The 13,296-nt window shown below is 41.7% G+C and overlaps 1 protein-coding gene across 3 annotated transcripts in view; it reads right to left on the bottom strand.

Moving 5' to 3' along the window:
• Positions 1-13,296, bottom strand: part of SNAP47 (synaptosome associated protein 47) — a 42,804-nt gene that overhangs the window by 17,718 nt on the left and 11,790 nt on the right. The window lies entirely within an intron of this gene.

The following is a 13,296-nucleotide window of genomic DNA, read 5'->3' as shown; positions in this document are numbered from 1 at the left end:
TAATGTTGAAAAAGCCAATTCTTTCCTCTAAGGTCAGAAAGTAAAAAAAGTAGGCAGACTTCCAAACTGAATTTTGAAAGCCTCCCCCAAATCACCCACAGACCTAAGGGCAAAGGGCTGGCCTTCTCAGAACAAGGCTGACCACCAACTACACTGACCCTGGGACAAACCCCAGGTACCAAGCCAAGCTTAAAAGTTAAAACATGTAAAAAACAAATAAAAAAGGCTGAGTAGAGATGACAGGTGTTGCACACAGCAGTGGAAATACACGCCACAGTCTGGCCCAGGCAAGTTACTAAAATGAACAAACATACTCCCCCTATAATGTGAGGGGAGAGCTCAGAATCAAGTCACAACAAGATATTAAAATGTCAAATTTCCTAACCAAAAAGTATGAGATACATAAAGAAACAGAAAAATGTGACCCATATAAAGGAGAAAAAACCATAGTAAACAGAATCCATTTCTGAGAACTCAGATACTGGATTTAACAGATAAAGGTTTCAAAGCGCTCACTATGAATGTTCAGGAATTAAAGGAAACCATGTTAAATGGATTAAAGGAAATCGTGCTGGTGATGATTCATCAATGGACTATCAATACAGACAAATTATTAAAAAAAAGAACCAAACGGGATTTCTCAAATAAAAAGACAATAACATAAGTGAAGACTTCACTAAAGAGACCCAAGAGCAGATTTAAAAAGATAAAAGAATCAGTGAATTTGAAGAAAGATTAATAGAAATGATATAATAGATAAAGATTAGGAAAAGAGGAAGAAGGAAAACGAAGACATTCTCAGCGGCCTGCAGGTACACTGACCACGGCACAAGCATACACACAGCATGGCTGCAAGAGGGGAAGAAGGGACAGCCCTGAGGTTCCTCCCTGAGGGAGCTGCCAGGAGCCAATCCACTTGGCCCAACAGCAGTGGCAGACTTTGCTGCCTAACAGGCAGAGGGAGATTCTCCCAGCTTCCTTGGCTCTGTTTAAGTGCAGCCAGGAAGGTGCCTGCAGAAGCCAGCCCCAAGAGCTCCTTCCCCAAACAGGTGTCCAAATCCAGTGCTGTGTGTCCAGCCTGGGTGGAGGTGCACATCAGCCCACCCACCCCATTATCCCTGCAGCCCCACCATTGCTGCAGGCCATGAAGAGGGCAGCCCTGCCCACAGCGAGCTCAACAGAAAATCCTGAACTGATCCCAAAGGCAGAGGCTGAAGCAAACTGCCAGCACAGCCAGAAAGACACCCCACCCACTGCATGTTAACAGCTGGGGCCACCACAAAATAGAACCAGGTGCTATAGAGTAAAGAATCTTGAGCTTCTGGGCACCATAGGATGTCTTCTTCATAAAGCTATTGTTCTATAGGCCAGGAAGCATAGCAGAACCATCTAATAATACAATGGAAGAAACACAAAAACCCTGACAAAATGAGAAGGCAGAGGAATATGATCTAAACAGAACTACAGGACAGAACCCCACAAAGAGGGCTAAATGAATGGAGATCACCAATCATACTGATAAATATTACAAAATAAAAGTCATAAAACATGCTCACAGATTTACAGAAAAGTACTCAAGATCTCAGGGAGGACTTCAACAAAGAGAGAGAAGACCTGAAAAAGAGCCACTCAACTGAAGAATATAGTAACTGAAATGAAATATACAATGGAGGGATTTAGGAGTAGATTGGTGCACATAGAGGAGACAGTGAAAGAGATGGAAACTAGAGAACAGGAAAACAAAGAAGCTGAGGAACAGAGAGAAAAAAGCATCTCTAGGAATGAAAGAATGGTAAGAGAGCTATGTGACCAATCCAAATGAAACAATATTCACATAACAGGGTTACCAGAAGGAGAAGAGAAAGAAAAAGGGATAGAAAGTCTCTTTAAGGAAATAATTGTTGAAGACTTCCCCAGTCAGGGGGAGGAAATAGATATTCAGGTCATGGAAGCACAGAGATCCCCTAACAAAAGGAACCCCAGGGAAACACCACCAAGATACAAAATAATTAAAATGGCAAAGATGAAAGATAAGGATAAGGATCAAGATAAGCAGCCAGAGAGAGAAAAAAGATTACTTACAAAGGATCCCATCAGACTATCAGCAGACTTCTCAACAGAAACTCTACAGGCCAGAAGAGAATGGCATGACATATTTAATATACTGAAACAGAAGGACCCCCAACCAAGAATCCTCTACCTGGCAAGATTGTCATTTAAATTTGAAGTAGAGATTAAACAATTTCCACATAAACAACTGTTGAAGGAATTTGTACCACTAAGCCAGCCTTACAGGATATGTTAAAGGACTGCTGTAAATGGAAATGGCCCTAAGGCTAAATAGCTTTCACCAGTGAAAATAAACCCACAGTAAATGTAGTAGACCAACTGATTACCAAGCAAGTAGAAAATTAAAACAAAAGAACCAAAATCAACTACATACATAATCAGTTAAGGGATACATAAAAAGTGAATACTATGACATTTAATATGAAAACTGTGGAGGAGGAAGAAGGAAAAAAAGTACCTTTAGATTGTGTTTGAAATAGAGTAATCAACAATTTAAGATAGACTATTATATAGTAAGGGAGTTATCCTTGAACCTTTGCTAACCACAAAATGAAAGCCTACAATACACACACAAAATAAACTAATTAAAAAAAGAGAGAAATCCAATTATAAAACTAAAGAAAAGCATCAATAACAAAAGAAGCTTGTAGGAGAGGAAGAAAGGAACAGAGAGGAGCTATAAAAAACAGCCAGAAAACAATTAATGGCAATAAATACACATCTATCAATAATCACCTTAAATGTAAATGGACTGAATGCACCAATCAAAAGACAGAGTGGCAGAATGGATAAGGAAATAAGATCCATTTATATGCTGCCTACAAAAGACTCATTTCGGACCCAAAGACATACACAGACTAAAAGTGAAGGGATGGAAGAAACATTCCACGCAAATAACAGGGGGGAAAAAGGCAGGATTAGCAGCACCAATATTAGACAAAATTGATTTCAAAACAAAGAAAGTAACAAGAGACAAAGGACATTACATAATGATAAAGGGGTCAGTCCAACAAGAGGATATAACCATTATAAATATGCACCCAATATAGGAGCACCTAAATATGTAAAACAAATACTAACAGAATTAAAGGAGGAAATAGATTGCAACACATTCATTGTAGGAGACTTTAACACACCACTCACATCAGTGGACTACCAGACAGAAAATAAATAAGGAAACGGAGGCACTGAACAATACATTAGACCAAATGGGCTTAACAGATACCTACAGAACACTCCACCCAAAAGCAGCAGGATTTTTCTCAAGTGTACATGGAACATTCTCCAGAATAGATCACATACTAGGCTTCAAGAAGACCACCAATAAATCAAAAAAGGCTGAAATTCTATCAAGCAGCTTCTCGGACCACAATGGCATGAAACTAGTAATGAATTACATGAAGAAAACAAAAAAAGCCTATAGACACATGGATGCTAAACAACATGCTTCTAAATAATCAATGGATCAATAAACAAATTAAAACAGAAAACAAGCACTACACGGAGACAAATGAAAACAAAAACACAACAGCTCAAAATCAAGAACCATCCCAAATAAACAGTCTAAAATCACAATTAAAGAAACTAGAAAAAGAACAAATGAGGTGAAAAGTCAGTAGAAGGAGGGACATAATAAAGATCACAGCAGAAATAAATAATACAGAGAAGAATAAAATAGAAAAAAATCAGTGAAACCAGGAGCTGGTTCTCTGAGAAAATAAAATAGATAAATCCCTAGCCAGGTGTATCAAGAAAAAAAGAGAATGTACATACATAAACAGAATCAGAAATGAAGAAGGAATAATCACAATGGATACCACAGAAATACAAAGAATTAGAGAATACTATGAAAAATTACATGTCAGTAAATTGGACAACCTAGAAAAAATGGACAAATTCCTAGAAAAATACAACCTTCCAAGACTGACCAAGGAAGAAACAGAAAATCTGAAGAGACCAATTGCCAGCAATGAAATCAAACTAGTAACCAAAAAACTCCCAACAAACAAAAGTCCATACACAAATGGTTTCACAGCCAAATTCTATCAAACATTTAAAGAAAAGCTAATATCCATCCTTCTTACAGTATTCCAAAAAGTAGAAGATGAGGGAATACTTCCAAATTCATTCTATGAGGCCAGTATCACTCTAATACCAAAACCAGACAGACACCACAAAAAAAGAAAATTACAGACCAATATCCCTGATGAACATAGATACAAAATTCCTCAACAAAATATTAGCAGACCAAATTCAAAAATACAGCAAAAAGATCATTCATCATGACCAAGTGGCATTTATTCCAGAGATGCAAGGATGGTACAATATTTGTAAATCAATCCATATCATATACCACATTAAAAAAAAAGGATAAAAACCACATGACCATCTCAATAGATGCTGAAAAAGCATCTGACATAATTCAACATCCATTCATGATAAAACTCTTAACAAAACGGGTATAGAGGGTATAGAGGGTGTGTATCTCAACATAATAAAGGCCATATACAACAAACCCATAGCCAACATCATGCTTAATAGTAAAAAGGTGAAAGCTTTTCCTCTAATATCAGGAACAAGACCAGGATCTCACCACTTTTATTCAACATAGTACTGGAGGTTCTAGCCATGGCAATCATAAAATAAAAGGCATCCAGATTGGTAAGGAAGAAGTTAAGCTGTCACTATTTGAAGATGACATGATATTATTCATAGACAACCCTAAAGAATCCACCCAAAAACTACTAGAACTAATAAGTGAATTCAGCAAAGTAGCAGGATACAAAATTAATATACAGAAACCCGCTGCATTCCTATATACTAACAATGAACTAGCAGAAAGAGAAATCAGGAAAACAACTTCATCAAAAAGAATAAAATACGTAGGAATAAACCTAACCAAGGAGGTGAAAGACCTATACTCAGAAAACTACAAGACACTCATGAGAGAAATTAAAGAAGATACCCAATAAATGGATATACATCTCATACTCATGGATAAGAAGAATTAATATTGTCAAAATGGCCATCATGCCTACAAGACTGCATCTACAGATTCAATGTAATCCCTATCAAAATATCAACAGCATTCTTCAGTGAACTAGAAGACATAGTTCTAAAATTCATATGGAACCACAAAAGACCCTGAATAGTCAAAGCAATCCTGAGAAAGAAGAACAAAGCTAGGGAGATTATGCTCACTGACTTCAAGTTCTACTACAAAGCTACAGTAATCAAACAATTTGGTACTGGCACAGGAACAGATCCATAGATCAATGGAACAGAATAAAGAGCCCAAATATAAACCCACACATGTACGGTCAGTTAATATATGATAAAGGAGCCATGAATATACAATGGGGAAAAGATAGCCTCTTCAGCAACCAGTGTTGGCAAAACTGACAGCTACATGTAAGATAATGAAACCTGATTATTGTCCAACTCCATGCACTGAAGTAAACTCAAAATGGATTAAAGACCTGAATATGTAAGTCATGAAACCATAAAATTCTTAGAAGAAAACACAGGCAAAAAACATCAGCAAAAATCTCTTGAATATAAGCATGAGCAATTTTTTCCTGGACACATATTCTCAGGCAAGGGAAACAAAATCAATAATGAACAAATGGGACTACATCAAAGTAAAAAGCTTCTGTACAGCAAAGGACACCATCAGCAGAACAAAAAGGCACCCCACAGTATAGGAGAATATATTCGTATGTGACTCATCAGATAAGGGGTTAACATCCAAAACAGATAAAGAACTCATTCACCTCAACACTCAAAAAACAAATAACCCTATACACCTCTATGTTTATCACAGCACTATTTACAATAGCCAAGAAATGGAAGCAACCTAAATGTCTATCAGTAGATGAATGGATAAAGATGTGGTACATATACACAATGGAATATTACTCAGCCATAATAAGAAAACAAATCCTGCCATTTGCAACAACATGGATGGAGCTAGAGGGTATTATGCTCAGTGAAATAAGCCAGGTGGAGAAAGACAAGTACCAATGATTTCACTCATCTGTGGAGCATAAGAACAAAGCAAAAATAGAAGGGGAAGGAGGCAGTGACACGAGAGAGGAACAGGTCTGCAGGTATTTTGTGAGGGGGCCTAACACTGACCCCAGGGCAGCTGATGGAAGCGCCTTCACCACCTCAGATGCTGTGTGAGTCCTGAGCCGCTTCAGCAAGACTGGGTCCCTAAACCCTCGGTCACTGTGAGGAGTGACTATTTCCCCACTAGGCCCTCCTATGGGGGAGAGGAACTGTTTCAATGGCCAACAGAAAGGAACAAAAGCTTTATAAGCTTTTTGCACTTAAGCTAAGTTGGGGCATCTGCTAGCTATAAACTTAAGATAACAATATGTGAGTGGGGATGCCTCCCTCCATGTTATCAGTATGATCCTCAGAAGTGAATTCTGTAACTTTCTTAGACCATTTGTTAATATGGTCCTCTGATAATAAAAATTAAAGTTTTAAGCATGCAAAAAAAAAAAAAAAAAGAACAAAGCAAAAACTAAAGGAACAAAACAGCAGCAGACTCACAGAACCTAAGAATGGACTAACAGTTGCTAAAGGGAAAGGGACTGGGGAGGATGGGTGGGAAGGGAGGGAGAAGGGGAATAAGGGGCATTACGATTAGCACACATAACGTGGTGGAGGGCACGGGGAAGGCAGTATAGCACAGGGAAGACAAGTAGTGATTCTATAGCATCTTACTACACTGATGGACAGTGACTGTAATGGGGTATGTGGTGGGGACTTGATAATGGGGGGAATCTAGTAACCACAATGTTGCTCATGTGATTGTGTATTAATAATACCAAAATAAATAAAAACAAAACAAATAACCTGATCAAAAAAGGGGTGGAGGACCTGAACAGACACTTATTTAAAGAAATACAGATGGCCAATAGGTACATGAAAAGATGCTCCACATCACTAATCATCAGGGAAATTGAAATCAAAACCACAATGAGATATCACCTCATACCAGTTAGAATAGCTATCATCCAGAACAAAGAAACAATAATGCTGGCAAGGATGTGGAGAAACAGAAACTGTCCTAGACCGCTGGTGGGAATGCAAATTGGTGCAACCACTGTGGAAAGCAGTATGGAGGTTCCTCAAAAAACTAAAAACAGAAACACCATTTGACTCAGTATACTAATCCACTCCTAGGAATTTACCTGAAGAAAACAAAATCCCTGATTCGTAAAGATATATGCACCCCTATGTTTATCACTGCACTATCTGCAATAGCCAAGATATGGAAGCAACCTAAGAGTCCATTAATAGATGAATATATAAAGAAGTTGTGGTACATAAACACAATGGAATATTATTCAGCCATTAAAAGAAATCCTGCTATTTGCAACAACATGGATGGATCTAGAGGGTATTGTGCTCAGTGAAATAAGCCAGGCAGAGAAAGACAAATACCTTTGATTTCACTTACTTGTAGAATATAAAAGAAAAGCAAAACAGAAGGAACAAAATAGCAGTAGACTAATAGACACTGAGAAGGGACTAGTTGTTACCAATGGCAAGGGGTTGGGGCAGGTGAGAAGGGGAGCGGGAGGGAGATACAAGGGCACAATAATCCGTAAGCACAATGTAAGCTGATGATGGGGCTGCTGAACCACTGTGATGTACATTTGAAATTATGTAAGATTGTATATTAACAATACTTCAATTTAAAAAATTATAATTAAAAAAACAGAAGTGTCAATTCATTATGAAGAAACAATAATTATGAAATATACACACCTAGCAACAGAGCCCCAAAATACCAAATATAAAAATTGACAGAATTTATAGAGAAACAGAATTCAACAATAAAAGCTGGAGACTTCTATACCCTATTCTCAGTAATAGGCCAAAACAAGGAAGACATAGAACACTTGCATGACTCTATCAACCAATTTCATCTAACTGGCATCTAAACAATATTTTCCCAAGAATGCCGGGATATACATTTTTCTCAAATGCAAATGGAACTTTCTCCACCACAGATGACATGTTAGACCAAGGGTCAGCAAACTTTTCTGTACAGGATCAAACAGTAAATATTCTAGGCTTTGAGGGCCAAACTGATTCTCTTGAAAACATTCAGCTCTGCTGTTGTGATGTGAAGATGACCACAAACACGCAAGCACAGCTGTGTCCCAGGGAAGTTCCACTGCAAAACCAGGACATGGGCTGCATTTAGTCCACAGGCTGCAGTTTGCCAACCCCTTGTGAAACCATAAAACAAGTCTCAATAAATTTGAAAATATTTAACACAAAGTTCTTTGTTCCCTGATCACGATGGAATGAAACAGAAATCAACAAAACAAAATTTCAAAAGACCAGAAATATTTGGGAATTAAACAACATACTTCGAAATAACCATGGGGTTTAGGAAGGAATCCCAAAGACAATTAGAAAATGGCCTGAGCTCTGTAAAGACAAATACTGCATTCCAAAACTTATGGGATGCAGGGAAGCTGTAATCAGAGGGAAATTAATGCTGTAAACACCTGTGTTACATAAGATCTCAAATCAATAACATCAGCTCCTACACTAAGAAACCAGAAAACAGAAGAGAAAGCTAAAGAAGAAAGCAGACCAATGAAATGGAAAGGAGAAACACAAAAGGGAAAAATCAGTGAAACCAAAAGTTAGTTACTTGAAAACACAAACAAAATTCATAAGCTTTTAAGTTAGACTGCACAAGAAATAGAGCACACAAATTACCAAAATTAGGAATGAAAGCAGAACCTAACACGACCTTACAAAAATTAAGAGGATTATAAAGGAAACCATGAGCAACTTTACGTCAGCACATCAGAGTTCAGATGAGATGGGAGGATTCCTGCCACACTAAGCACTGAAGTGACGCAGGAAATCTGATTGTGCCACTTAAGTAGAGACAGCCGGCTGGACTGAAACAGTCCACACAAACGGCAGCTCAAGCCCAGGGCGCTTCCCTGGAAGTTCCACTAGACATTTAAGGCTATACTAGCAGATCCCTCACAAATTCCTCTGGAAATGAAGATGGGGGCAGGCAAAAGTGTCATAGGAAAGACAGCTACAGAGCAATACACCTCATGACTGCCAACACAGAATCCACAAGAGCGCAGACTAGACCGAGAGGACCACGCGCACTAGGGCCACGACGGGTTTATTTCAAGGATGGCATGTTGGTCAGTACCTGGAAAGGAGTTAATGCTCTACACCATTTTGAGAGACTCAGGGACAAACATAAAGGTGAAAACACATTTGACTAAGCTGAAGGTTAGTTCTTGATAAACACTAAACCAACTAGAAGAGAAGGGGACTTTCTCAACCTGGTAGAAACCTACAGCCATGTAGAACAACAGTGGAAGACCATGCTGTGCCCCCCACTGGGAACAGGGGAGGGTGTCTGTGCTCACCCCTTCTGGGAACACTGCCAAGCTCAATCAGGCGAGAGAGAGAGAAGGCATTGAGATTAGGAGCACAGAAGTTAAGAGTCTCTGCTCACAGAAGAAGGATCTGTAGGTAGAAAATCCTATAAGCCACGGAGGAACCACCAGAAATAATGATAAGTTTGGTGAGGTGGCCAGACAGACTCGAGATCAGATGAGACTTTCCATCAACTGTTGGGCCACCAGCCAGTATGAGGGGGAAATGCACTTGCCCTGTGGTTCACACTGGCAGCTGATGAGCAGGCAGGGTGGGGGTCCTCAGGATGAGGGACCCTGAGGAAGGGGTCACTGCTCTCCTTAGTGCACTGACTGGACGCTGAACCTGGACCCCAGGCACCGGGAGGCACTGCAACAGCCCCTAAGGGTGTTAGATCCTCTCCTTAGAGAGGAATCCTGGAGACATGTCACAAACTAACCTGTCCACCTATTTACTTCAGAGGGGCAACAGGACAGGAAAGGAAGCCATTTGACCAAAGCCCAGGAGGGGACAGTCACCAGTACAGGACGTCACACAGTAGGGCTCCACTAGCAAAGCCAGGGAGAGAGTGAATGCCCCACACCCTATAGCAGAGAGACAAAACCCAACACCCTCCCACTCTCCCCAGGCTCCTCCCTAATTGGGGGCATAGGAGGCCAGTGAGGAGCCCTGGCATCCCCCCCCCCACACTGTCCCCAGGGTCTTTCCCTAATGGGGGGTGTAGCAGAAGGTGTGAGGACACAGGGACAAGGGTCCTGTCTCCTTCCAGAGAAGCTGTCAGTTCCTGGAGGCTGATCTCACTGACAAGCCTTTTTCCAGTGACTCTGGTCTTCTTTTCTGTGTCCCCCTTCCCTCTGATGTGTATCATGGGCTTTCCCTGGAATTTGTTTTCAGAACATTCCCCCAACACAGGTATATTTGAAGATGGAGTGTGAGCTGTCCAGGAACCATGATGCGGTAGAATTTGAGGTTTATAGTGATGGATGTTGCTCCCTGTTAAATTACTGCATTGAAAATGTCACAACATGCTGAATATGGGAAGTTTAAGGCCCAATAGAATACTAATTGCAGTGGATTGCAACCCATCAAATTTGTTAAAATTTGTGAATTTTTAAGGATATTAAGAATAATAACTGGACATCTTTTCAGAACAATAGAGAACAAATTCATTACCTTGAGCACTGCTAAGTCCAAAAAGGCAGCAAGTATCTCCGATGTTTGCCCCAGAACTAAATAGTACATGAGGGCAGCTTCGGTTCCTAAACGCCATCAGGTTAGCAACAGCAGGGATGATGGTGGATTGGTAGGTGCAGGAATCTGTCCCTCCAGTCGAAGGCTGCATGGGCACGGACTGTATTTGGGAACTCTGGGTCTAGAATGCTTGCAGCACAGGGTTGGATGCTGATGGAGAGGCCAGTACATTTTTATCAATTTTCACTTTCATGCAGAGGCAGCTGGCAGTGTGGGATGGTACCAAGTGTGCCTGGTGCAGCTGCTGGAGCCAGGGTGGGAGAAAAAGACCTCTCCTCTAGAAACTGGGGTTTTGGGCTGCGACTGCTGATTGCTGCATTTGAGCTGAGAGGCCAGTGCATAGGCTGGCCCCTGCTTCCACCACTATAAAGCCCCTTCCCCAACAGGAGGGAGCTTGGACAGGGTCTATTTCTTTCCCTCCATGGAGCCAGACATTTAAGGAAATCCTTGTCAGGGCACTACACGTATGAGTATATCAGCCAGCTTGGGCTGTCACAACAAATACCACAGCCTGCATGGCTGAAGCAAGACATTTATTTATCATAGTTCTGGAGGCCGGTTAGTCCAAGATCAGGGTGTTGACAAGATTTGATTTTTGGAGACCACTCTTCCTGGCTTGCAGAGAGCTGCCTTCTCTTGCTGCATCCTCACGCAGGAGAGAGTGGTCTCTAGCCTCCTCCTCTCATCCCATCATGGGGCGGCTAAGGAGGACACTGACCCTATCACAGGGGCTCCACCCTCATGACCTCATCTAAACCTTATCACCTCCCGAGGTCCCACTCCTGATACCACCACACTGGGGCTTCAGCTTCAACTTGGGAATTTCAGGGACACAAACATTCAGTCCATAAGAGAGTTACAGTGTAATACTCAGGATGTGCAGTTCTCAAGGGAAAAATAGAAAACACACAAAGAAAAAAGTATGTATCATTTATTAATAGTCAAAGATATTCCACCAACTGTCTTGAGTATGTTCAATGAGCTGAGGAAACTGGACAAAGAGCAGAAAGAAATGAGAAAAACAATGAATAAAACAAGAATATCAAAAGAAAGATGGAAACTATGAAAAGGAATCAAATGAATTCCAGAGCTGAAAAGTGTAACAATGAAATGAAGAGCCCACTGGAGGGGTCCAAAAGCAGATTTGAGCAGGAAGAACGAAGGATCAGCAAATGTGAAATTATCCAGTCTGAGGAGCAGGAAGAACAAAGAAGACAATTGGACAGAGCTGGAAGGACACAGTGAAATGAACCACAAGAGTCCCACATGGATACGAGACAGAAAGGGGCAGAAAATGTATTTGAAGGAACACTGGTTAAAAACTTTCCAGAACTGACAGAAGAAGGAGTATAGAAGCTCGACATCCAAGAAGCTTGACAAACCCTAAGGAGGATAAACTCAAAAATTTCCCCACCAAGACACACTTTGGTCAAATTACGGAAACCCAAAGAGAAAGACAGAATTTTGAAAGCTGCAAAAGAGGAATTACTTGCCACCATCAAGGGATTCACAAAAAAGGACTTGCAAGAAGCTGGCTGAGCAGAGCAGGGCCTACCTGGGGACTCAGCAAGGGTCTTTGCTGCTGGCAGATGGGAACACTGCAGGGGCCATGCCCAGGCTGCCCTTGGTGACTGGAAGTCCACGTTGCTGAAGGCCAGCTCCACCTTTACCTGTGTGCCAGGCCCACTTTGCTCATGGGCCACCTGGGCAGGAATGGGTAGGCTGGGGAGACAGTGGCATCCAGAGAATGGGTAATCCTGTCCACTCCGTTACTACAACCCTCTGCTGGGAAGACCCTTTGGTGAGTGTCCTCATGGGACACACCTTCACCTTTCTGCCCATTCAGAGGAGTCTATCCACGTAATTCTACCCCAGAGCTCTTTGCTGTGAAGCTCTCAGTCATGTTTTTTCCAGTTATTGAACATGCAGCCAAACCGCTCGCCACAGCCACTCAGTATACAGTGGGGTCTCTGGCCATTCCTCCTTCCAAGCAAACGGCCAACCACAGCACTGACCTGCCATCCCTCATGAGTGCAGCCTGCCTTGGCTTACTCTTCCTGGGGAGGCAGGCCTAGTGGCTTCCGTGTGGCCTTTCCAACCAGAACAGCCGCCATTCCACATGTCAGGAACCTACATGGGGATACTGTGGCCTCCGGGAATGTGTCTATTCCACTTGTTACCACAGGATGAGTTCAGAGGCCCAGGCAGCCCATGGTGGCTATGCTGAAGCCCCCCATGCACCCCAATCTTAGGGGCCCTGCCTGATAGGTGGCTGTAGTGACACTGGGGTTCCCTGGGATTGGGCCGGTTCAGAGCCTGTGCAGTGGCCTGAGTGGTCTGGGCACATTCTGGGAGGGAGGTGGCAGTCACTGTGGCGGCTTCAATCTAGAAGCCCTGTCTCGGAAGCAGTTGTTCTCAGAACACAGAGCACAGCTCAGACAGTGTGCCCATGGCCCTTCAGCAGAACCAGACTACAGCCCCAAGCCTGCAGGGGGAAGAGCCTGAGAAGACAGTGGCTTACAAAGACGTAAC

This window comes from Manis pentadactyla, chromosome 13, assembly GCF_030020395.1.
Source record: "Manis pentadactyla isolate mManPen7 chromosome 13, mManPen7.hap1, whole genome shotgun sequence".
Classification (NCBI taxonomy): Eukaryota; Metazoa; Chordata; class Mammalia; order Pholidota; family Manidae; genus Manis; species Manis pentadactyla.
This window is presented reverse-complemented; position numbering and strand designations above follow the sequence as displayed.